At 42.9% G+C, this 26,012-nt stretch overlaps 2 protein-coding genes across 3 annotated transcripts in view; both read left to right on the top strand.

Annotated features, from left to right (window-relative positions):
* FBXO5 (F-box protein 5) overlaps window positions 1-26,012 on the top strand; it is a 295,980-nt gene that overhangs the window by 183,953 nt on the left and 86,015 nt on the right. The window lies entirely within an intron of this gene.
* SYNE1 (spectrin repeat containing nuclear envelope protein 1) overlaps window positions 21,475-26,012 on the top strand; it is a 445,623-nt gene continuing 441,085 nt past the window's right edge. For both annotated transcript variants that reach the window (XM_066248218.1, XM_066248216.1), the window contains exon 1: window positions 21,475-21,740. The gene's annotated coding sequence lies outside the window, so the exon portion shown is untranslated. The remainder of the gene's footprint in view (window positions 21,741-26,012) is intronic.

Genomic DNA, 26,012 nt, shown 5'->3' with positions numbered 1-26,012 from the left:
TTTATTGATGGTAAGAAAAATTTGTATTTTGTTTTATTCCAAAAATGGACAGAACTTTCCGGTAGACCTTTTATTAAAAGGCTATATATAATCTCATGAAAAACACACAAAGTTTGCTTCAGATAATTCTGGGTGACTCTGGACATATTACTTTTAAGTTCCCTTATTTACAAAACAGTATAACATAATGCTTACCTCATAGACTTATAACTATTAGAAATAATGTTTGGAAAGTGCTCCTTACAGGGCCTGACATGTAGCAGGTGTTTAAGGGTGGTAGTTATTGTAAGAAACAATTGAGCCTGACCAGGCGGTGGCACAGTGGATAGAGCGTCGGACTGGGACATGGAAGACCCAGGTTCGATACCCCAAGGTTGCCAGTTTGGGTGCCGGCTCATCTGGTTTGAGCAAAAAGCTTACCAGCTTGATTTGAGCCCAAGGTCACTGGCTCGAGCAAGGGGTTATTCGGTCTGCTGAAGGCCTACGGTCAAGGCACATATGAGAAAGCAATCAATGAACAACTGTGTTGCAACGCACAACGAATAACTAATGATTGGTGCTTCTCATCTCTTCATTCCTGTCTGTCTGTCCCTGTCTATCCCTCTTTCTGACTCTTTCTCTGTCTCTGAAAAAAAAAAGAAAAGAAAAGAAACAATTGAGAAGAGGGTAAAAGCCTTTAATGGTCATACGTAAAAATCTTACTTTTGAATAAACTGTGAATCTTTATTTGCTAGGTAAAGTATCTTATAAGGCCTCAGTTCATTTCAGAAGCTACATACCCCAAATGTTTGTGATCATAGTAATCACTGAATTGGAAGGAAATGACCAAGTCAGGACAGGAAAACGTATACCCACAAAGGAATCAAGGAGTCAGGAAGAGGATAATGAGTAAAACTGGTATGAAGGGGAAAGGGAAAGATGATAAAAGACAGGAACAGATACATGAGGATAGAAAAGGAAAAACTAGTCTCAGATGAAGTTTCTCCTGGAAACATACCAGAAAGAAATGTGAAGCAAAATGACATAATCACATTGGGAAGGAAAAATCATTTCTCACTACAAGACTGTGAGGGAACAGCTTTTCCATTAAACTAATTTTCCTGTACAAGGGAGGCAAATATGTCCAAAAGATTCCAGAAAAAGACATAGCAGCCTGACCTGTGGTGGCGCAGTGGATAAAGCGTCGACTTGGAAATGGAAATGCTGAGGTCACCGGTTCAAAACCCTGGGCTTGCCTGGTCAAGGCACATATGGGAGTTGATGCTTCCAACTCCTCCCCCCTGTCTCTCTCTTCTCTCTCTCTCTCTCTCTCTCTCTCTCTCTCTCTCTCTCCCCCTCTCTCTCTCCTCTCTAAAATGAATAAATAAAAATTAAAAAAAAAAAAAAAAAAAAAAGACATAGCAGAACTGCCAACAACCATCTATTCTTGGCGCGCTTTACAACTTCAGCAAGTACGGAGCTCCGGTGGCGCCATCGGTTAGCGCGCGGTACTTACACAACTTCAGCAAGTCCCTCTAAAGTGAAGGGACACTCCTCTGTGCCCACAAAGAGCACAGGGTGGCTGGATGATGTTTAATTCCTCCAGATTCAGTGTGTAATGTTGCTGGTTACATGTTGGGCTCTGACAACCAAAAATTGAATTCTCTGAGATTATTCATCAAAAAGAGGCAACCCAGAAAAGATACATGGCTCAGTTCCCAGGAGAGCATATGTAAAAGATCACACATCCCATGTCACTATATCCAAACCTCCCATAACAGAGAATTAAGGAGTCAAACATTTCAGAATTCGAGAGGGGTCTCAGGCATTGTCCAGGGGGGGAACACCAGTGGCCTGAAATGAACCTGGACACTGCAAGAGATAAGATGCCGGTGTGAAACAAATCACCCCTTTCGTAGAAGACTGGAGGTTTTCAACACCCAGATGTAGCAGGAATATGCTGGGTAAAACAAGAAATAAGGTGAAGAAAGAACTTAGAAATTGTAACATAGCTCAGAGGTCTCAGATTCAAGAATTAATTTCCATTTGATCTTGAAAAGTAAAGCCAAGACTGTAAAAAGATAATAGCAAAACATACTATTATTGCTCAACCCTGAATACTCATATTACACCAAAAATGATGTTAGGTTCTTGGGATGCAGTGATGAACAGAACAATCACGACTCTCGTCCTTTGAACCTTAAAAATCATCTATGTCTAAAATTAGGTAATTTCATGTGTCATGATTTAGATTGTTAATTTAATACACACATATATCTGTACTGATAAAGGCATTCATTTGGAAGAGTCAGCCATATTAAGAATCTATTGTAAAACCTTATCCACCACCTGATTAAGGATTGCAAGGAGCTGATGAAACTCACCAGAAGGTGGCAATACACAACTCCATGTCTTTGCCATAAATCAACTGAAATTTTAGAGACTGCTTATATTTAGCCTAGAATACCTCTATTACGATTGCAACAGCACTTTTCACTGTAGTCATTTGCATTAGGCATGCTAGGTATATTCTGATTACCATGCAGTACAGACACTATCAGGCTCATAGGTTTTATTGGTAATCGGGTAGCTTAAAAGTGCAGTTACAAAAACCTCAGCTCTGAAATCCCAGAAGACATTCCTTTCATGCCCTTGTTCTCTCTATAACTGTTTTCTATTTCCAACAAGGTACATAGTCAGATTCATGAACATTAAGTTACACTATCAAAATTAGTTCTTTTACATTTGAATCCTTAGCCTTAAGATATATTTATTGCATTATAAATTTTTTTAAGTAAGTTTTATTTTTCCTAAGAGGAAATTAATGTTTTTACTTTCATTAGTGTGAAAAAATAGACTTTTCTGTCTAAATTCAAGATAAAAATATTTCAGTTACTTGTTCTATTTTTTTTTTAATGGAACCAGCTAAACATGAAAACACCCACTTTTAATTCAGTAAGTTCTATTTAATGTGGGCATAGCACTAATTCTTTAAAATTATAAATGAGTCAGCCACATGTATAAAAAGGTGGGAGAAACTTGCCATCTATTCAAGCAGAATAATCAACCTAGAAACCTAAAACTGGGAGAGGCAAGGCAAGCGTCCCAGACAGGTCCAGAACAGACTTGAGAGAACAGTGATAGGACATAGGCCTGGAGTGTTTATTGTGGTCACAAGGTGAGTGGGGCCAAGGTGAGTGTTTCCATGTGGGCCGGGGCTTGCAAGATTTAAACTTTCCATTGGAACCAAAGGCTTTCTATAAGCTTGCCAGGTTAAGTAGAGGAAGAGAAGATAATCATCAAAATATATGGAGTGAGGTTCTTTATTACTGTATCACAGAACCCAATGGCCAAATAGAACAGCGAGGAATTATAGAGATGGCGACGTTGGCAAGCAGCTACCACCCCTGGAGCTAGAGAACCGAAGGGAAAAGTCTGGAATTAAACTTGGATGCTTCAAAGTGGAACTCCACAGAGCTGAAACTCAGACTTTCAGGAGAGCGGTGCTAGTGTCTCCAAATTTAGTGGAGGAGGCCCATGAGGATAATATCAAAGCCTCTGAAAATTAAGTAAGAATGTACTAGGTCTCAGTACCCTTGAATTTGTGACTTCTGATGATGCAGTCTAAAGGGGTACAGGACTTACTATTGTGATAAGAAGAGAAAGTTTCAGAGGTTCTCACTTCATCTTTCCTCCCAAAATGGCCCTTCCGCCATAGGTCAGCGAGCCGGAGTGGGGTTCTGTCAGGTGCTGTATACGTCTTCTCCAATTACGCATTCCAGAAACAGAGAGCTGAGCACAGATGGATCAGTGAACCACTGGGATTCAAACCTGGGTCAAAACCATATTTGTCATCTGACCACCATAAACCCTCACTTTGATTGGTGGAACACAATTGCATTTTGAACCTGCAGAAATACATCAATATAGAGCTAATGTTCACTAACCCCCAAAGGGCAGAATATTTTCCCCCCTTTTTTTTTTACAGTACAATCTCTCTAGCAAATGACTTGGGAGAAGATTTGCAGTATAATCGTATGCCAGGTGTGCAATGTTATAAAGGCCCCAACCTTCTCAAGAAGCTCTGAGTATGATAATTAGCTTCTAGGAAACCGGACTTGGAGGTATTTTTTTCTGTTATTTGGATATAGGCTGTCAATCTGTTCCAATCTTAAGGTCACTGTGATCAAGAAGCCCTCGTCAAAGATCCTTTCAAAATATGCTAGTATTTTGAACCTGTTATCCATTAGGGGAAGCATGCCCACCTTGTCTTTGGTGATTAAGAGCAGCCACAGTCTCTGCTGCTCCACTGTCTGCAGTGAAATCAACAAGCTCATCTGTCACCATCACATCCAGTAGCCAGAGGACAGCCATCACAGCTCTTCAAGGATGCTGCTACTCCCCTTGTAAATGTTATCTCTCAGTACATTAGGGATGGGTCCTCTTATGTTATGTTAGGGACATCCAGGAATCTTCAACCTCATTAAACAGAAGCCATCACTGAATCCAAATTTTCATCAACCAATCAACTAAATTATTAGAGAAATTGGATTGCAGCATTTATATATGTTAACCAGTTCAAATAATGTTTAAAAACTTTTTAAAAAAACAATAAAATACCACATTCAAAACCTCACTAGAGAGTTAATTAGATCACTCCCAGTCTCAAAAAAATACTTTGAAGATCTTGTTTTCCCCTTTTTCTTTTAGTATGTTGAATTCATACAATAAACATTGAGCTTTCCTCACACAGAATCACTTTCAAATCCATAAGCAACAACAATAAAATTGCAGGCACTCTCAGGGATACAATACCTCTCTGTTGCCTAAGAGATCCTAGATCACAAATCTGAGAATGACATAGTGGGTCTGAAATGTCTGTATTAGCTGGCAAGCCTATCTCCATTCACGATAGGTCAAGTGAAAAAAAATTAGTAAGGTAGATAAGTTCCCTAAGACTGCAGTAACAAATTACCACTTACTAGGTGGCCTAATACCACAGAACGAATCATTCCTCTCACAGTTCTAGGGGCCGGAAGTCTAAAATCAAAGGGTCAACAGGATCAGCTCCTTCTGAAATCTCTGAGGGAGAATCCATTCCATGCCTTTCTACTAGCTTCTGATAGCTGCCAACAGTTTTTGGTATTCCTTGGTGTATAGATACGTTCCTCCAATCCCCGCCTCCATCTTCAGTTGCTTTCTCTGTGTTTCTGTCTTCTCCCTTAAGGACACTTGTCATTGTATTTAGGACCCACCTGGGTAATCCAGGATGATCTCATTTCCAGATCCGAAATTTTTACATCTGCATAAACCAGTGGTTCTCAACCTGTGGGTCGCGTCCCTGGCGGGGTCGCCTAAAGCCATCTGAAAATACATAATGCATATCAGGTATTTACATTCCGAATCATAACTGTAGCAAAATTACAGTTATGAAGTAGCCACCAAAATTATTTTTTGGTTTGGGGTCACCACAACATGAGGAACTAACTGTATTGCGGGGTCACGGCATTAGAAAGGTTGAGAACCACTGGCATAAACCCTTTATTCCAAACAAGGTATAGCATTCACTGGTACAAGTGACATATTTATTTATTTTTGGTAGGTGGAGTTAATACTACACTACTACACAAGGATAGTAGAGTTCTGTATTAGGTAGCGTTAGTAACTTGGTAAATTAAAATAAGTAGTAAAGCTACCCTGGCTGGTTGGCTCAGTGGTAGAGCATCGGCCCAGTGTGTGGATCTCTTGGGTTAGATTCCCGGTCAGGACACACAGGAGAAGCCATCATCTGCTTCTCCACCCCTCCCCCTTTTCTCTTTCTCTCGCTTCCCCTTCCACAGCCATGGTTGGAGGAAAGTTGGCCCCAGCAACCAAGGATGACTCCGTGGCCTCTCCTCAAACGCTAAAAATAGCTGGGTTACCGAGCAACGGAGCAATGGCCCCAGATAGGCAAGCATCGCTGGATAGGGGCTTGCTGGGTGGATGCCGGTAGGGACACAAGCAGGAATCTGTCTCTCTGCCTCTCTGCCTCTCTGCCTCTCACTTAAATAATAAATAAATAAGTAAGTAGGTAACCTAGAATTGTTCTATTCTTAAAATGTAATTATGCTTGTTCCAGTGCTGAAATGGGAATGTAGTAAGTTCAATGCACTCCATCCCTCCTGATAATTACAACTAAAAATTCTAGTAATATACCCCTCACCTAAGGAGCAACCATCTGAGAACTATGAAAAACACTGAACAGAAATATAAGTAATAGAGAGGAACAGATAGAAAACAAACAACAAGATGGCAGACTTAAACCAACTACATAAATAATTACAGTAAATGTTAATGCTATAACCTAACACTGCCAATAGAAATATGCTGTAAGCTACGTTTGTTATTTGAAAATTTTTAGCAGCTACATTATAACATAAAAAGAACTCCTTATATCCAAAATATTCTTGTTTCAACATGCAACCAATATAAAAATAATTAATAAAATATATCACATTCTTCTGGAGAACTGTCTTTAAAAGCCAGTATGGCCCTGGCTGGTTGGCTCAGCGGTAGAGCGTTGGCCTAGCGTGCGGAGGACCCGGGTTCGATTCCCGGCCAGGGCACATAGGAGAAGCGCCCATTTGCTTCTCCACCCCTCCGCCGCGCCTTCCTCTCTGTCTCTCTCTTCCCCTCCCGCAGCCAAGGCTCCATTGGAGCAAAGATGGCCTGGGCGCTGGGGATGGCCCTGTGGCCTCTGCCCCAAGGCGCTAGAGTGGCTCTGGTCGCAACATGGCGACACCCAGGAGGGTCGCAACATGGCGACGCCCAGGATGGGCAGAGCATCGCCCCCTGGTGGGCAGAGCATCGCCCCCTGGTGGGCGTGCCGGGTGGATCCCGGTCGGTCGCATGCGGGAGTCTGTCTGACTGTCTCTCCCTGTTTCCAGCTTCAGAAAAATGAAAAAAAAAAAACAAAAACCCAGTATGGATTTTTCACTTGAAGCACATATTCAGACAAGGCCCATTTCAAATGTTCGATAGCTCTTTGCAGCTAGTAGCTCCTGTAATTGAACAGCAAAATTCTAAACATGTCAATTAGAATTGAGATCCACAGAGTGGATAAAAAAATAAAATCTTGCTGGTTGATAGTTTCTTTAAAAAGTTAAAAAATAAACTTACAATATAACAATAACACATCACTCCTAGCTTTTTATCCAAGAATAAAGGAAACATATATCCACAGAAAGACTTGCAGTTAAGTAAAAAAAAAAAGTCTTTTTTTTTTCTTTAGAGATGTTTACTCAAGTATGTAAAGTTGAAATAACTTAGGACATCTAAGATTTCACTTTAGGGTTTGCAGCCCAGATGCAGAAGAAAATATTGGATCCCTTTTAAAAAGAGAGAGACAGGGAAAATAAAAACACATGTTAACCATAGTTTTAAATAAATAAAAAATATTGTATCAATAAAAAAAAAAAGATTTCAGCCTGACCTGTGGTGGCACAGTGGATAAAGCATCAACCTGGAATGCTGAGGTTGCTGGTTCAAAACCCTGGGATTACCTGGTCAAGGCACATAGGGGAGTTGATGCTTCCTGCTCCTCCTCTCTTCTCTCTCTTTCTCTCTCCCTCTCCTCCTTCTCTCCTCTCTAAAATGAATAATAAAGTCTTAAAAAAAAGATTTCACTTTATGAAAAGAAAAAATGTTTAAAATGTTGGATAAAGCAAATATTGCAAAATATTACATATTGTTAAAATTTAGTGATGGGTATATGGGAATTCTATTCACTTCCCTACTTTTTAAAAAAATTTTTGCAGCCTGACCTGCGGTGGTGTAGTGCGTAAAAGCGTTGACATGGAACGCTGAGGTTGCCGGTTCAAAACCCTGGGCTTGCCTGACCAGGTGGTGGCGCAGTGGCTAGAGCATCGGACTGGGATGCGGAAGGACCCAGGTTCGAGACCCCGAGTTGCCAGCTTGAGCGCGGGCTCATCTGGCTTGAGCAAAGAGCTCACCAGCTTGGACCCAAGGTCACTGGCTCCAGCAGGGGGTTACTCAGTCTGCTGAAGGCCCACGGTCAAGGCACATGTGAGAAAGCAATCAATGACTAAGAAATCGCAACGCGCAACGAGAAACTAATGATTGATGCTTCTCATCTCTCTCTGTTCCTGTCTGTTCCTGTCTATCTCTGCCTCTGTAAAAATAAATAAATAATAAAAAAAAACATTAAAAAAAAACAAACAAAAAAAAACCCTGGGCTTGCCTGGGTTGATGTATGGGAGTATGGGAGTTGATGCTTTCTGCTCTTCCCCACCTTTTCTTTCTCATCCCCTCTCTCTAAAATGAATAAATAAAATCTTTAAAAAAAAAAGGTAAAAAAAATTTTACAGTAAAGTAAAATGTATAAAGTGACAAAGAGTATCTTATTAATATAACAGGAAAGAAGCATCTGATTTAAGGTAGCAAACAGTACATGCACTTGACTCCCAGCCATACTGATACATCAATGAAATAAAAGACTAGAAGCTCAAAAAACGAATAAGCACAAAAATGGGACAGCTAGGAGAAAGTATCTTTAGCATAGGAAAGGCTTCTGGAAGAAGATTTCTGGAAGACTGAAAGGTGTATGTTGACAAATGAAGCCAACAAGAAAAGCCATCTCAAGAATACACTTTGTGGTTTCTATAGAGCAAACCAGGTAGCTCACCGGGGTCCTGCCTCAGAGTCAGACAGGTCAAGAGAGCAGGGCTGGAGAGGCTGGAAGGGGAAGTAAACTGAAGGTCCGTATGTGTACGGCGCAAAGACACCAGGTGGCACTCCTAGTTCTCTTTTCCACCTCACTGTGCCCTCTAGCAGCCTGACTGGGGTGCTATCTGTCAGTTCGCCTAAGACTGTAAGGAGGTGGGGCAAGGAAGGAAAAGCAAACCATAGGACTCTTCCTAAGGAGTTTGAATAAACTTTCTGGCGGAAGCTATGACTTCTAGTGTCAAGGTTGCTGCCCAAGAGCAAAGTTCCCTGCAATCTAGGAAGACTTAGACTAACACTCAGGATGAATCAGATTTCTCTTTCAGGACACCAAAACCTTTAAGACAATCTATTTTTTTTTTAACAGCTGCCCACAAGTTAATCTCAGCCATTAAAAAAAAATCTTATCTGGTGTCCCTTAATTCTGAGTTTATTTAAATAGCCTATTCGTATTTTAGCTGGTACCACTTTGGGGAACTGAGATCGAAAAGCGCATCAGATAGTTTGTAAACAAGCACTCCTTTGTTTGTATTATGTTGGCCTCCTTCAAAATAAGTAGGATTTAAAATGATCTATGGACTGCATTAAGCAATAACTTGGACATAATAATTCTTCAGGACAATAACCTAGACCCAATAAGAAACAACAACAGAAATGGGAGGGAAGAAGGCTGGCCAAGAATAGCAGATGAGCTAGAAGAACAATAAAAAAAAAAAAAAAAAAAAAAAAACCCCAAAATCAGTGCCTGAAAATGTAAGGAATAGGACAGAAAGAGACAAAGTGGAGGCGGCATGGAAGATGTTTCCTGGAATTGTCTTATGGCATAGTGACCTGGTGAAGAAAGTCAGAGTTTCCGCTGCAGTAGGAAGAAATTGGATAAGATGGGAAATAGAGAAATGGGGGTGGAGGTGGTATCCAGAGAAATTAAATGAAGGAGAAAGCAAAAGAGGCAAATATTTTTGGTTAAAGGACAACATCATTCTTCTTGTCGTTCAAGTGCAATACTTGTGATTTATGATTGATTCTTCTCAGCCTCTGTGTTCAGTCTCAGTCATTGTAGCTTTCACCTATGACATATCAGAGGTAAAAACTTCGGAGCTTAACATATACTACTTTCAAGTAATTCTTCCTGTATTTAATCTAAATATCTCATTAATAGTATGCATTTTTCTCTTATTTGATGCTCAAGAAAGGTAAGGAATAGGAGGTCTCTATCATCCACATGATAATCTTTTATATACAAAATATTTTTGGGTGGGGGGTCTGGGAAGTTTTCTGGAAGTTAAGCAGTATGTCGAATCAATTTGCTGATGTTTTTTCTGTAGCAGTTGATATAGATAATGACAATAAATATAGTTAATTTAAGATAAATAGTTGGTTCATAATTCTAATCATTGTGTTAGGTGAATTCTCATATACAAATATGTGATATTGTAAGTACTTTAAAGAAGCTTGGCTGCTTTTTGGAATATATGGTATTACTCTAAGTATCTTAAGAATTCTTAGTAAGATTAGTAAACCTTCCCCTCCCGCAGCCGAGGCTCCATTGGAGCAAAGATGGCCCGGGCGCTGGGGATGGCTCCTTGGCCTCTGCCCCAGGCGCTAGAGTGGCTCTGGTTGTGGCAGAGCGACGCCCCGGAGGGGCAGAGCATCGCCCCCTGGTGGGCAGAGCATTGCCCCTGGTGGGCGTGCCGGGTGGATCCAGGTCGGGGGCATGCGGGAGTCTGTCTGACTGTCTCTCCCCGTTTCCAGCTTCAGAAAAATACAAAAAAAAAAAAAAAAAAGATTAGTAAACCTGCTACTTCCAGTCCGGAGGAAACACTGGCTGGCTCTCTCCCCAGGGTTTCTTATTCCCTACCGCCTTCTTCTTATGGTACCCAAATTTTGATTCCAATTCTGAATCTATTTTTCCTCCAACTCTATTCTCTGCCCTTTTCCACTCTGCCCTGGAAGGCTGACCAGTATGGTGACATTAGCAGGGCTCCTGCATGCTCAGGTTGGGTTTGGTCAATGAGGAGCCCCAATAGGAACAGGAAAAAACAAGACTAGAATATTATTGATCTCCTTAGTTCCCTCCCAATCACCTCTGAGGTTACTCATGTTCCTAATGGGTCACCGCTCCTTTCCACAAGAATACTATACAGAACTAACTCCCCTGTGCCTTCCAACCAAGTCCTCTTCCAGGTCCCAGGGGCCTCTCCTCCCCCCTTTCCAAGTTCCTGTGCTATCTAAGCCTTTGGGTTCCAAGGCACCCATCCACACCTTTGGAATTTGACTCTTTGAATAAAACAAAACAAATACATGTCACCTCAAATTACCCTAATCTAACATGTGCAACCTCTATTTCTTTTGGGGACTTGGACAAATAGAGATATCAACATTTTGCTCACATTGACCATTTGCTGTGGGAAAATATTATTTCGACTTTAGTACCTAAGATAGATCCTGATTGGCTAAAACAATGAGAATATTTTATTCCTTTGGCCACAGTTACTGGTTTGGGAGAAGGCGTTGGCATATAACCTAAGTCCAATTTGGATAAACTTTAGGACTTTTGCCTGAAACTTTTAGATGCAAGTTGTTGTTGTTTTTCCTTAATGAGTGAACCAAGAAACGTGTGGCTCAATTTTTGCTGATAACTATTTAACAACCACACGGGAATCAGCCGTAGAACTAACGAAGCCAACATGTGAGCAGCAGAATAGAGAGAAAAAAAACCCAAAAAACACACAATAAATCCTCAGCGGAAACTCTGGGTTAATCTCGAAACCCGGCCTTTCAGACGTCCATGAGCTGATACATCTTCTTTGTTGTTTTGCTGTTTCAGCGGGCTTTTCTGCTGCTCGCATCATAATGAGTCTACATGAGCACGTGTTCACACAGAAACTTAATTCTGATGATGACTTCTCACAAATGTTCCAGCTGGATGGGCAATGAAATAAACCAGGAAGAAGAAACGCACAAATAAGAACCCCTTTTCCATTTGGAGAGGCTCCTTGAAGTATTTCCAAGTGGCCAATAAAACTGTGTGTGCCAGTGAGCTCATTCAGCCATTCTGGAATGCTCTTTGTAGGACTCCAATTAAGAAGTTCTTCAGCGCACATGATCTCTTCCCCTTGCGAACGCATCTACAACTTGATGTCATTCTTGGCACAGTTATCTTGTAAACAAAAGCTCAGTTCAAAACAGAATTTAGAAGAGGCATTAGACACAAGCAAGGCAGAATGGTGGCAGCTTATGCAATTAATTTTTAAAGTATCTGGATGATCCTTTGAAAAATAGAGAGATAAGGATAGAAAAAGGGAATGTGACATTAATATATGATGAAGGACAGAGAAAAGACTCCAATATGTCTAGACTATGACATAAACCCTAGGAAAATATGAGAAGAGCACACAACCTCAGGAGTAATTTTATTGGGAGGTTTCAGAAATGTCTACTTATCAGGAGCCAGTTCAGACATAAAACTATATATATATACAAACCAGAGCCCAAAGCACATGGACAGAAGGGCTTTGGAATAGTTACAAAATTGTGGACCAAGAAGAAAAGATAGCAGTACCCACTGAAGAGAAAGAAAAATATCTTATTCTGCTACTTGACATCATGGAACATGAGATTATCCTGTGTTTATGGTCCATTGGGGATTTAGAAGTCCTGGAGATTTGGATAACAGCATGACAGTATAATTGATGATCTGTAGAATTCCACAAGTTATAGTAAGAGTGCTACATTAGTCATTCATTTATTCAACAAATATTTATTGAGTACTTTTAATGAGGCTATTTTAAATGCTGAGGATGTAAGAGTTAACGGACAGAACTATCTGCCCTCATGGAGCTTACATTCCAGGGTAGACAGAAAACAGACTGGATAAGTAAAGAAAATATATACAATGTTGGTGTTAAGTGCTGGAGGAAAAATAAAACAGCCTGACCAGGTGGTGGCGCAGTGGATAGAGCGTCAGACTGGGATGCGGAAGGACCCAGGTTCTAGACCCTGAGGTCGCCAGCTTGAGCGCAGGCTCATCTGGCTTGAGCAAAAAGCTCACCAGCTTAGACCCAAGGTCGCTGGCTCCAGCAAGGGGTTACTCGGTCTGCTGTAGGCCCACAGTCAAGGCACATATGAGAAAGCAATCAATGAACAACTAAGAAGTCGCAATGGGCCCTGGCCGGTTGGCTCAGTGATAGAGCATCGGCCTAGCGTGCAGGAGTCCTGGGTTCGATTCCCGGCCAGGGCACACAGGAGAGGCGCCCATCTGCTTCTCCACCCCTCCCCCTCTCCTTCCTCTCTGTCTCTCTCTTCCCCTCCCACAGCCAAGGCTCCATTGGAGCAAAGTTGGCCCGGCACTGAGGATGGCTCTATGGCCTCTGCCTCAGGCGCTAGAATGGCTCTGGTTGCAACAGAGCAACGCCCCAGATGGCAGAGCATCACCCCCTGGTGGGCATGCCAGGTGGACCCCGGTTGGGCGCATGCGGGAGTCTGTCTGACTGCCTCCGTTTCCAACTTCAGGAAAAAAAAAATTAAAAAAAAAATCGCAAACTAATGATTGATGCTTTTCATCTCCGTTCCTGTCTGTCTGTCCCTGTCTATCTCTGTCTCTGTAAAAACAAACAAACAAACAAACAAAAAACAAAGAAACAAAGTGGAGAAAATAAAAAGTTCAAGGTGGAGTAAAGGGTATTTTAGTTCTATACAGGGCATGTAAGAGACTTCACTGAGAAGGTGATAGATGATAAAAGACCTGGGGAAAAGTGAAGATGTAAGTCCTGTGAATAATTTTCAGAATTAAATTTCTTGGAAGAAGTATTATAGGAGAAGACTCCGAAGCAGGAGCTTGCCTAGTAACCAGTAGGGACATCGAGGAGCGCTTGTGGCTGCCATGCAGTGAGGAAGGGAAGAACTGTAGTTTATACTAGAGAGATCATGGGGAGGTGGGGTCAACTCATGCAGGACTTCGAGATCACAGACAACTCCAGTCTCTAAGGAGGGTGGAGTGCTGCTGATAGTATTGAGCAATGGAGTGACAACATCTGATTTATGCTGGAACACGATTTATCTGGTTCTACCATAAAGAATAGCCGGAAGTTAAGACATGATGGTCCAGCTGGTAGCAGTGGAGCCAATGAATAATAGAATTTTTTTTTAAAAAGACTATTTATTGATTTTAAAGAGAGAAGAAAGAGAGAGAGAAAGGTTAGAGGTTGGGGGAAGAAGAAAAAAGCATCAGCTCATAGTTGCTTCTCTTATGTGCCTTGACTGGGCAAGCCCTGGGTTGAACCAGTGACTTCAGCATTCCAGGTCAATGCCTTATCCACTGTGCCATCATAGGTCAGGCTAGATTTATTTATATATATATATACACACACACACACACACACACATACATATATATACATATATATACACACACACACACAAACATATAAAATATATATATTTTAACCCAGAGATAAGTTTCAAGATTAGAACTCCCACATACCTTTCAACCAGATTCACTGACTATTTACGTTTTTCAGATAGCCTTGATAGTGGTGTGGAAGCTAATGGCAACTCATTTGATGGCTTAAAACATTCAAGGGAAATAAGAGAAAAGGTTAGCAGTTAAAAATTTCAATGTGGGGAAAGATGTTGAGCATTTGATGAAACAAGATAAAGTATGAAATTTGTTTAGGAAAGTAAGACAGGGTATTGATTTGAGAAACAGAATATTCAGGGGCATTTGTTTTAGTGATTGGGAATGCAAAGACCAATGAGCATGTCTGAGTTTTTCTCCAGCCCAGTTAGGCCGTGTGAGTGCAGGCACAAAGTAGGTGGGGTTGAATTTAACAAAGTATGTGATTTAGCCAAGTGTATATAACAAAATGAGAGGGAAGGAAGGTGGGGATAAATGCAAGGAGGTGACTATAATGATGAAACATGAATTTTAAACCAGTTTCAGAGGAACAACTATAAAAGCGATGGCAGACAACAATTGTAACAAAAAGGGTCGGATCAGTAGTCACCGAGCTGCCCCTAGTGGTTAATGCAAATAACGTACCACATACACCTAAGGGTACCCCTTCTAAGTGGACACCATTCATATTTAAAATGTATGATTTATATATTTTTATAATAACTTTTGGCAGATGGCACTTAAGTGTCTTGTTTTATCAAAAGAAATGGTTTGTTATAATAACAGTTTACAAAAGATGAAATTGACGTGTCTTGAAGAACAGCTCCATCACTTATGAAAAGTGGCCCAGCCAATGGAGATACTGCTCTGTTCTTGTGAAGGATTATTGCAATTGGAGCACTAGAAGGAAGGGGATACACATCACAGAGAGGGTGATCCGAGAGTGGGGTGTTAACAACTGAGATCATCATTACCAAAGAATTGTCAAATTGTCGTTATGGAAGTGACAAGGTCAAGACGATGATCCTGGGAGTAGATGGCTCACGTAGGGGACAGACAGTCTAAAAAGAACAATTTCTAAAGGAACCCTGTGGAGACAATGACAAGAAAATTACATTGGGAAATCAATATTATCTTAAAATTTATCAGTAATGCTGAATGTTTGTGTTCTTTTTAAAAATAGACTTAAAATTCTATCTTTTAAAATTCTAAAACAATATTAGTATGCAAGCTAAAATAGATTTTAAAAAGACTCAATATTTAAAACTAGAATTTCTGTGAGTTTTAATCAAGATACTAAAATGTTAACACTATTCCGTTCACCCCCAGTCTGTTTCTGTGTTGAATACTGTTTGTTGGCTAACAACCTTTATTCACAACCCCTTCGAAGCTCTCCTGTATCGCAGGGGCTGGGATTCCGGGGATTCCATCTCCCAGGACCCGTTTCCTGGGAGATGTGGGTGAATTTGCATTTTGCCGATGCTTTCACGTGAGATTTGGAAGGCAAGGGGGAGTTTTATAGTGACTGGCTGAAGGTAAAGGGCCATCACCAGGACTCCAGAGCAGGGGCACTGTGACACCGCCGGCCACTTGCTGCAGTGTGTTGACCTCTGGGTGGCAGCAGCAAGTTGGTAAGTCCCAGCTTTTAGTGATAACACTTGAAAGCTAGAGGCAGCCACACTAATGGTCACTTTTCTAGCTCAACAACAACTTCTGAGCATCTACTTCTTATATCAAATCCTTCAGTTGTTTTGATTTTTCTTTAGTGAATCCTGGCTGTCAGGACATTGCATGCCAACACTAGTTTCAGACCTTCAAAAATGGGATTCTCATATGGATTAGTTGACTTGGTTGGGTTTGCATACAGTGATGACCTTGATTTAACTTAAAATACATTTCTGTTTTTTCTTTTTTGTGACAGAGACACAGAGAGACAGAGGGACATTCAGGAAGGGATTGAGATGAGAAGCATCAATTCTTCATTGCGGCACCTTAGTTGTTCATTGATTGCGTTCTCATATGTGCCTTGACTGGGGAGCTACAGCAGAGCGAGTGACCCCTTGCCAAGGTCAAGCCAGTGACCTTGGGCTCAAGCTGGTGAGCCCATGCTCAAACTACATGAGGCTGCACTCAAGCTGGCAACCTCAGGGTTTCGAACCTGGGCCCTCCATGTTCTATCCACTGTGTGACCGCCACGTCAGGCTAAAATACAATTCTAAGGAGACACATAGTGGCTAATAGTTGATTAAATTAACACCCATGGCTGCCTAAAGTTAAGGGTCTATTAAAGACGAGAATTTAGGAGGGCATCTTGGCTACTGTTGCAGAACAGGAAAGAGAACTAGGAAGACTGTGGGGTGTGTCATCTACTTCTTATCACAATGGAGGCCATAAAGAAAGAACGTCACAAGCACAGTCTTAGCTCAAGCCATGCTCAGAGACCAGAGAGCTTCTAGGATCCTCACGTTTGCAGCCACATTGTTGATACAGCCAAAAGTCAGGGCTAAGGACCTCTGTTGCAGGTTGCAAGTTTCTAATACAAGATGATTTCAAAGCCTTGCTAGGCCTCTCATGTGAAAGTTAAGGACTCTATTGGCAAGAGTGGGCCCTGAGAATTGGAAAAGGGCCATTTTAGAAGATTTGGGTGAATCTTAATCTGAACCCCAAATTCTCCTGAGACTTCCTTGCCAAGAGAAGTACGCCCCTCCTCCCATCTGTCTTTCCTGCCAGTTAGCAGATTATAATGACTCCACCAGCAGCAATTTCATAGTACAAGACTGTCAATCACTTCAAACCCGAACAGACCATTACTAACCACAGTGTTACATGGACTGGAACAAAGCCCCTTTATCTTTACAAGTAAGAGAAGTCTTTTGTTTAGAGGTTCCCTATACTGTGCACAGAAGTTCCCTGTGAAGAGACTAAGGGAGGAAGGTGGAAGGAGAGACCCCCTTGCGGGGCTGCCCGTGTGCTCACTCCATAAAGAAGCACCTCTGATGAGACCCTGGGGCAGAGCCTGTTGATAAACCAACAACATGGCAATTGTTTGCCGATTTCACATAGGCGCTATGACTCTTATTTTACAAATATAATAAAGCACGATGATGCAGGCATGGGGAGAAAGGTGGACTGAAACGACTGCAATGTTTTGCTGTGCTTTGTCACTTCTTGTTAATGCGGAGAATAGCCATGATGTATGAGAAGAGGATTCTATATAAACCAAGAGCGTATGACGAGAAGGCAGGAGAAGGGCCGCCCTTGGGCTTGGGGGACAAATTGACTAGGTTGCGGCCCCGGCTGCTGTCTCTCAGCTGGTGATGGCCCCATGACGACATTTTGCTGCCATCGGGAGCTGGTGTCCTAGCCCCATCAGCCTGTGGCAAAGCGCAGAAGAGACAGCTTGTTTCCCTTTATTTGCCAACTTCAGAAACATCAAAATAATATATTTTTTAAAAGTAACTATAAAAAGGATGCTAATTAGATTGAATGTACTGACCAAGTGCCAGGCACTGGCAGGGGTGAAGTGTTCCTCCTGTGTTAGCTCAGTTATTCCCACAGCAGCCCTATGAGCGAGAGGTATGGTTACAATCCTGACTTATAAGTTTGCAAAATATGAACTTGTGAGAAGTTAACTTCCTAGCTTGACATCACCCAAGTGGCTAATGATGGGGTTGGGACTCAAACCAGGGTTTTCTTGGCTTTAAAACCAAGGTCTTGTCCACTGCACACCTGACTTCCTCTACCACTCATGGCCCATGGCCAGTATGTTCTGTTGATTATGTCTCTCAAAGCCAACCACTTTCCCCATCACCAGCACTCCGATAATGAATGCTGTAATCTTTCTAAACTTACTGCAGCAGCCTCCTAATTGGTCTACTTTTACCCATTTTGGCCCCACTTCTAATCTGTTATCCACGTTATAGTGAAAGGGAACATTTCAAAACAGAAGTCTTGTGATGTTGCACCACCACTGAAAGCGGTTTGATGATTTCACGCGGAGACCCATGTCTCCAGGCCCGTATTTAAGGCCTGCATGGTCTGCCCTGGACTCCATGTTGGGCCCCACGGGGTCCACCGTCCCCGGGAGCTCCCATGCCCTCCCGTGCTTTCTCTCCCTCAGTCTTCCTCAGTTCTCCGGTGCACCACGCACCATCCTTCCACAGAACCTGGGCCATGTTGTTCCAGCCCCCAGCCCCACCCCTCTATTACCTAGTCAATGCCATGCTTTCTGAAGATCACAGGTCACTTCCTTAGCAAAGTCTTTTTCATCTCTGAATTAACTCCCTTTGTTGAAAGGTCTCATGACAACCTTTGCCTTTTCTTGGAGGCTGGGTTTTTTTTAATTATTTGTGTGATTCTTTAGATAATGTCTATTTTCCTGACCATACGGTAAGCTCTATGAAGGCAGGAAACAGGTCAGGGTTTTGCTTACCACTGTTGTCCCATGGTTTAGGATGGTATTTGGCATGTAGTAGGTTTTCAAAAAATAGTTGTTCAGTAAAGGAAGGTATAACACACTTCCCTGGGGTGTATGAAAAAGACAACCTTTTTTTAAAAGTCCATAATGTGCTTAGTCCTTCTGTGGAGGATAAAGTTTGCTGCTGGTGGAAGTCTAGTTCATCGGGCCCCCAATGCCAGCCTGGCCGCCCCAGGCCCCTCCCTACCTGAGCCTGGTGGAACAGCTTGGTTTCATATGTGCAATTTTAACGTTAATAGTACATAATATTTTTTTATTTATTTTAAAATATAGTTAACTTGTATTTTTATTTTCCCTGTCTCTCTCTCTCTTTTTTTAAAGGGCCCAATATTTTCTTCTGTGCTCGGGGCCTCAAACCGACCGTAATCCGCCTCTGCCAGTGACCCACTTCTTAGGCAGGTCAACTGAAAGAAGCAATTTCTTAACACATAAATTATGAGTTGGTTATCTGCAGGTAAGGACTCAGTGGGAGAACTGAGTCTAATACTCTTCTCCTGAGTGGTAGGCACAGAGGTTTGGGCACTGGTCTAGTGGCTCCCCAGGCAGAGGCTGCCATCGGGAAGACCACGTTCTGGCAGGCTGGCCCCACGGGGAGCTCTGGGTATCTATCCTGAGGATCGCCTCAGACACGGGCAGAGCTAAACTATGCACTGAGACCGAGATTCCAGCACTGCCCTCTCCCAGTCTGATTTCCAGGTCTAACAAGTTTTGCAATTAGACTTTCATTCTTTGGCCTCTATAAGGGAAGACAGCACATGAGACTGGTTTAGCAGATTCATTTCAGGTACTGTCATGATGCTCAACTATGAAGCTCTGGTCTGAGAAATATGTTAAACAATGTTGTTGGTGTGTAAACTACACAGAGAAAACTTACACAGATCTAGCTGGTATAGCCTACTGCACACCTAGGCTGAATGGCATATTGCTTCTAGGCTACATACATGTATTGCATTATACTGTACACAACAAGGTAAGAGTAAATCAAGGATAGGAGAAAATTATGCAGTCAACAAAAGTAGTAAACACGAGATGTGTGAGGCTGCTGCCGGCATAACGCAGCATGCTGTTTTACAGCAAACATTTTCTTTTCTTTTCTTTTCTTTTCTTTTCTTTTCTTTTCTTTTCTTTTCTTTTGTGACAGAGAGAGAGACAGACAGAGAGAGAGAGAGACAGAGAGAGACATATAGGGACAGACAGACAGGAAGGGAGAGAAATGAGAAGCATCAGTTATTTGTTATGACACCTTAGTTGTTCATCGTTGGCTTTCTCATATGTGCCTTGACCCGGGGGGGGGGGGGGGGGACTATAGCAGAGCTAATGACCTCTTGCTCAATCCAGCAATCTCAGGTTTTGAATCTGGCTGGGTCCTCCGCATCCCAGTCCGATGCTCTATCCACAGACCACCAACATTTATTTTATAAGAAGAAAAAGTACACTAAAATACTAATAGAAAGTATTGTATAGTAAAGACATAAATCAGTAACATAGTCATTTATTATTGTTATCAAGTATTATATACTATACATAATTGTGTGTGTTAGTTTTGGACTGGTGAGGCAGTGGGTTTGCTTATAACAGCATCACCATAACACCTAACCCAACAGGTTACATTTTTACAGCTGCCGGGGCAGTAGTGGTAGGAATTTTTCAGCTTCCTTATAATCCATGGGACCACAGGATATATGCAGTCGGTTGTTAACCAAAACCTCATTACGTAACACGTGACGATTATTATTTTGAGGCAATCCAGAAGAAAAGAGATGTTTAAAAGAAAGTGCAAAGTTAAATAGTGGAGTGTTGGCAGTGAGTGAGGGAAAGAGAAACTTTTGCTTTGTAAGCCAATCCTTCCATTCAGCAAATTTAGAGACTAGCAAACTGTTTTGTTCAGAGAGAAAATTCGAGGGGGTCATTATTATGCGTAAGATTCTTGCAACATAGCTTCAATTATTTTAGCTGTCATAATCCTGTTGGACTTGGACTTCGTTGGTGGTGAAGAGAGACTATGTTTGACTTTGCTTGGAAACCGTAAAACCACAACAAAACAATTCTCCCAAGTGCTACCAGGCAACACCAGGGTCCCTTCTACACCTTGAGGACTGTGATAAAAGACTCAAACGGACTCCAATGGTGCATCTGAAGACACTGAAGGTAATTCTTCAGCGTCATCTCCATGAATAATCAGGAATAAGCATGATTAAGATGTCAAGTACCTTCTCAAGAGAGCTAAGCTTTATAAACAACAGTAACAAAACCCTATAAAGCCTGATCAGTCTCCCTAAAATTATTTGCTGATTTGACGGCCAAAAGGTCAGCTGTTACTATCTTTTTGAAAGTCCATTTAAAAGGAGCCGGTGGAATGTTCTCATTGAACTGCATCACTTCCTTCCTGGGACCATCAGGGCACTTCCCCAGCCTTTCAAGATAGGTTCTGCTCCGAAAGGTCACCGGGGCAGTGGGAACCCCACGCAAAAGTTCGGGGCGGTGCAGCGCATCTTCCTGCTGGGGCCCTTGGCCGTCTCATTCCTCCTTGTCCCGGGGAGGTGAACCCCGTGGGAAGGCTCGCCAAGAGGGTGGGTCACGGCGCTGGTTCTGCGGCTGCAGAGACACGCCTGAGCTGGTGCATCTGCTGGAGGTAAGGGGGGCCTGCCAGGCAGCCTCCAGGCCTCCGCCCCCGGCTCGCCTGTGCGGGGACCTGCGCGACCCGGAGCCCGAACCGGCGTGGGGTGTGGGGCGCGGGGCGGGGGCGGGGGAGGGGGAGGGGTGTGGCGACTCCGGGTCGTGCTGGGACCCTGCCCCGGTTCTGAGCCCGCCACCCACATTCCTCTCGGAATGGAGCATCAGCGCGGGGGACGCGGGTGGGCGGAGGGGGAGGTCTGAACCCCAGGGCGCAGGGGGAGGAGGACCCGACTGCGGAGGGAGGGAAGAGCCGCGGAGCCGCCGAGGGAGCGAGCGCGCGAGCGAGCGAGCGAGCCCGGGGAGCGCGGCGGCCGAGCCGGAGCCGGAGCCGGAGCCGGAGCCGGAGCTGGAGCCCGCCCCGCGGCTTGTGCTCGGTACCCGGGCGGCGCGGCCCCCCGCAGTCCTGCAGCCGCGCCCGGGCTACGAGGACCGCGGCCAGCCGGCCGATCGCTCGCTGCGCTGCCGGGAACCCCAGCAGCCTGGGAGAGACAGGTACAGGGAGGGAGCGAGCGAGGCGGGCAGCGAGAGGAGGAGAGGGAGTGGGAAGACGGGTGCCAGCCGAGCGCACTGCAGACACATTGTAAGCAAGTTTGTACTTGCACGCTCGGGGGTGCGCGCGCGCCGGGAAGGACGCGGTCATGGTGGTGGCGGTGTGCGTACGTGTGCTACTCTGCGATGAGGAGCTAGGAGGTGCTGCTGGCAGCGTGCCCCTGGCATCTTGTACGTAGCTGTCCCTATGAATCCCCCCTCTCTGACTTGCCGTTTCCGCTTGCAGCACGTCTCTTGGGCTCCAACGATGCCGAAGCAAAAGGCAGCCACCCTCTCATTGTGATGGTCGGCACTGTTGCTACTATCAGCTGGGAGATGTAGGGCGTTGAACACATTCGAGGAGCCTCCCTTCCTCCACCCACTACTATTTTAAGAAGGGCTGGGGGAGAGGGAAAGGGTGGTACAGCTCAGGGCTGGAAACCCTAGCGGAGGCCCAGGCTTCAGACTCGACTCTGCTGTCACCCAGCAAATGCTTCCAGGGAGAGTCTACGCTAGAGGGCAAGATAACTTTCATGTCCTCTCCGGAGTGACACGCTTCAGGCTGAGACTGTGCATTGCTACCCAGGAGTTCTGTGAAATGGTGCTTCCCAGGGCGGCAGGTGCAAGACAGGGGGCGGGAAAACTGCAAAATAAAGCAGCCATGAGCTGCCAAGAAAGCCCTTTGGAAATCTGGTTCGGTGAGCTGCCCGGATAGCAGCACGGATGCTGTAAGTTCAGGCCCTCATCCATGAATAGAGTCAGGTCCAGCCCAGCTAGCAGCAACATCAGCTGTTAAAATCCACCTTCCCATCCTGGAAGGTTCCTTTTTGAGCTTCTCAGTTTGGGGCGGAAAGCATGGATGTGACTGCTGTCTTTCTGTGAAGGTTAAGAAAGTTCAAAATGAATTATTTTTTTCTTCTCTTTAGTTCCTATATTTGTCTTCATCCTTGAGCCACATTCCTAAAGAAAATATCTGTAGGCAGAAGCCAGACCTATCCAACAGAAAGTGTAATCATTCTCAATTAGGCAAAGGTGATTAAATGTGACCGACATCTGCATAAAATGCTGATTTGATCATGACTCATGAGGATGGTTCTTAGGAGGCTCCCTGCTCCCCATGATGAAAAAGATCGATAGTGTGGATAAAAAGTCCCTGACATCACCAGAACCGTCCTCATAGAACATAATCTGTTTTCTCTTGTGTTTTTTGAATCTGTTCATTACTTTGTGGCAATTTTAGAATAAAATGTGCCAGATCGGGGCTAATTGAATGTTTCATGCAGACGATCAAGGCCCACCCGTCTTGACTGACACTGATAATCGTGGCTAGCCTCTGAAGATATTTGCTCAGCTTTCACATTAGAGTCTCATTATTGTCTTTTTGAACTAATAATTTTTCACACTGGCATATTTCTGCCAGCATCGTCCCTGTATAAAGAGTTCTTTTCACTGCATTCTTTCCTACAAAGGAGTAAGAATTGAGAAAAGGTAGTTTACTTAGTATTTAATATTTTTCAAGAATGTCTTGTGTGAAATGTGTAGGGTGCTACCCTAGGACCTGCTCTCTGATAATTATGCAACAACAGCTTCTTGGAAATGAAGGGAGGTGTAATTGAAACCGGATGTAAGCAGCCTGGGCAAGATCAGTAGCATTTTCTTCTGTGGCTCCAGCTTTAGATGCCACAGCCACACCCTGTGGCCTGAAGGTGACAGTATAGGACCCAGGACTCCCCTGTGAGGAAATCTGCATTTTTCTTCCTGTTCAGTGTTTAAATGTGTCCTTCCTTGTGGACTAATTCAATGAAAGTGAATGTCTGGCAAGAAGTGCCATATATACTTGCCATATATACTCCAGCAAGTTATGGCAGAAAGGTGGCTGATATCTTTGGGTATAATTAATATTCCAAGCTTATAAAAAACTTTGAATTATAACATTTAATGTCTTTCATGCTGATCAACTCTGAACTTTGTCTTTTGATTACTTGTTTGTATTTTACTCTTCTAGGGAGAGGACCAAGTTGTATTTGTTACCCTGTGTATTTCATAACCGTGAATAATTACCAGTACTATTCACTGACCCCATGGACATACATTAGTAATATTTTTATGATAACTCCAAGATGTTTCTCTGCTTCCCTTTAGCCATCTTCCATCTTTATACTGTTTAGCCATCTTAGTTATTGATTTTTTTATTAATTAGTACCATTCCTAAAGGATGAATAGAAAACAATAATTATATTTAAAATTAGACACTTATGTGATTCATTCTAACAAAAAGCTTCTATAGAAGGGGTCAAATTGTATCCATTTGCTTTTCTGTTTTTGTTTAATAGTGTATTTTAATAGTAGTGCTATTCTTGAATATATAGTGGGGCAAAAGTAGGTTTACAGTTTTCATGTGGCAAATAATGCAGTAATGAATAATAATACAAGATTAAACTGTTTTGTATATTCACAACTGTGAACCTACTTTCGTCCCAGCCTGTGTTAAGCCAGCTGGTTAAGTAATATTCATATCTCATCCATAGTTTAGCAAAGTGCTGTGAGTCAGTGTATGTTTTATGGTGTCAGTTCATCCTCTGCAGTTAGAAATGAGCCACATCGTCTCTGATTGTTGCAGGGTTTGGAATTTTCTGCTGTCGTTTCTTCATACATAGAAATATACATAGTTGCATTGCTTTAAGTTGTATTTGTGTGGCCTTGTAGTGTTTCTTCTAATGTTTTTCCTAGTGTGTTCTTTTCAGGAGCACAGATAAGAAAGCCCATTAGCAGCCAGTTGTCCACTCTGCTTGGAGACTAGAAAGTCGTGTTATGATGATCTGCTACCATGGGTTTCACAGGTGTTGCTGTTAAGAAGAGTATGTTGTTTAGGTAGGGGAATCACAGAGAGCAGATGGTTTAAAATCCCTCTGCGTCTTGCAGAGTAAATACAGAGGGTGGGTATTGATTGGGCACTCAGCTTGTTTCCACAGAACCCAGGGTTTCTCCATCCTAACGCTCACTCTGCTTTGTTGTGATGTTGCGTTATCATCTCCTCCTGTGGTACATAAACTCTAAGAGGGGCTTATCGGTCTTGTTCACTGCTGTTTCCCTGTGCCATTGTTAAACAGTTTCTCAGTACGTGTTTGCTGTGTGAAATCAGAAATACGGGAATCTTACCTCTCTGCGGGGTATGGCACATACTGAGTGACATCATCATCTCAGCTCCTCCCACTGGAAGGATTTGGAGATGGTGCATGCACTGCTCATTGGTGCACAACCCAGCAGTGTCTACCTAATTCTCCCTTTCCATTCCACTGCTGGTGGCTCCTCTCTCCCTTCCCTCCTCCTCACAATATACCGGGCCTACTTCAACTCTCAGTTACCCTGGGAACAGTGAGCTCATGGTAGTGTGCGACCGTCCCCTGACGTTCTAGTTCTGTAAGTCACACCCCAAACCACTGCAGGTCATCAGTCAGTGCAAAGAGTGAACTTTAAGATTTCGCTTTGTACCAGTAGTTGTTGGAACTGGAGAGCACCTTTGAGAGCACCTCTTCCTTCTAAGCTGCTCTCTCCAATTGCTGGTAGAGAAACCGAGGCCAGAAGAAGGAGATTGGGAACCAGTCATTGGCTGAAACTCGACTACCTGCCAAACAATCTGCTAGGAATATTATATATTGATCATTTTGAATTTATTTTATGCAGGATTAAAATTAAACTTACTAGCATAAAATTACTTCCTTTTACAAATAAGGAAGCAAACACTCAAAAAAGTTCACTTTCTTGAGGTCACATGGATGATAAGAGGCAGAATTTGGACTCAGCTTCATGTCTTTTTGGTCCACAGTGTATACATTTCACAGTACAACACTCCCCGGGACAGGCAGTTGTTGAGAACTTGTGTGCACAGGACCCACTCCAAATCACCCAGCTAGTTGGAGTAAAGTTAAGCCCAAAACTCATATCTTCTTATTCCCAGCCTCCTTTAATTATCTTTGTTTCATTAATTTGAAATGTGTTTTCATCAAGTCTTCTGTCCTCTTGAGTTAAATTATCAATAAAAAGCAAGAGTATTATAATTTTGCAAAAGAGGAAATATGTGTATACATGCAAAATATTTGACCTTGTGTCTAAATTAGGAAGGATATTGCATCAACCTCTTTTGCAGGGGGGAAGAAGCATTCTCTGGGGGAGGTGTCTCACTGAGGTGAAGTAGTATTAACTTCACTTAATAAAACAAAAATATGTATTGAGGAT

The sequence above is a fragment of the Saccopteryx bilineata genome, chromosome 12 (assembly GCF_036850765.1).
Source record: "Saccopteryx bilineata isolate mSacBil1 chromosome 12, mSacBil1_pri_phased_curated, whole genome shotgun sequence".
NCBI lineage: Eukaryota > Metazoa > Chordata > Mammalia > Chiroptera > Emballonuridae > Saccopteryx > Saccopteryx bilineata.
This window is presented reverse-complemented; position numbering and strand designations above follow the sequence as displayed.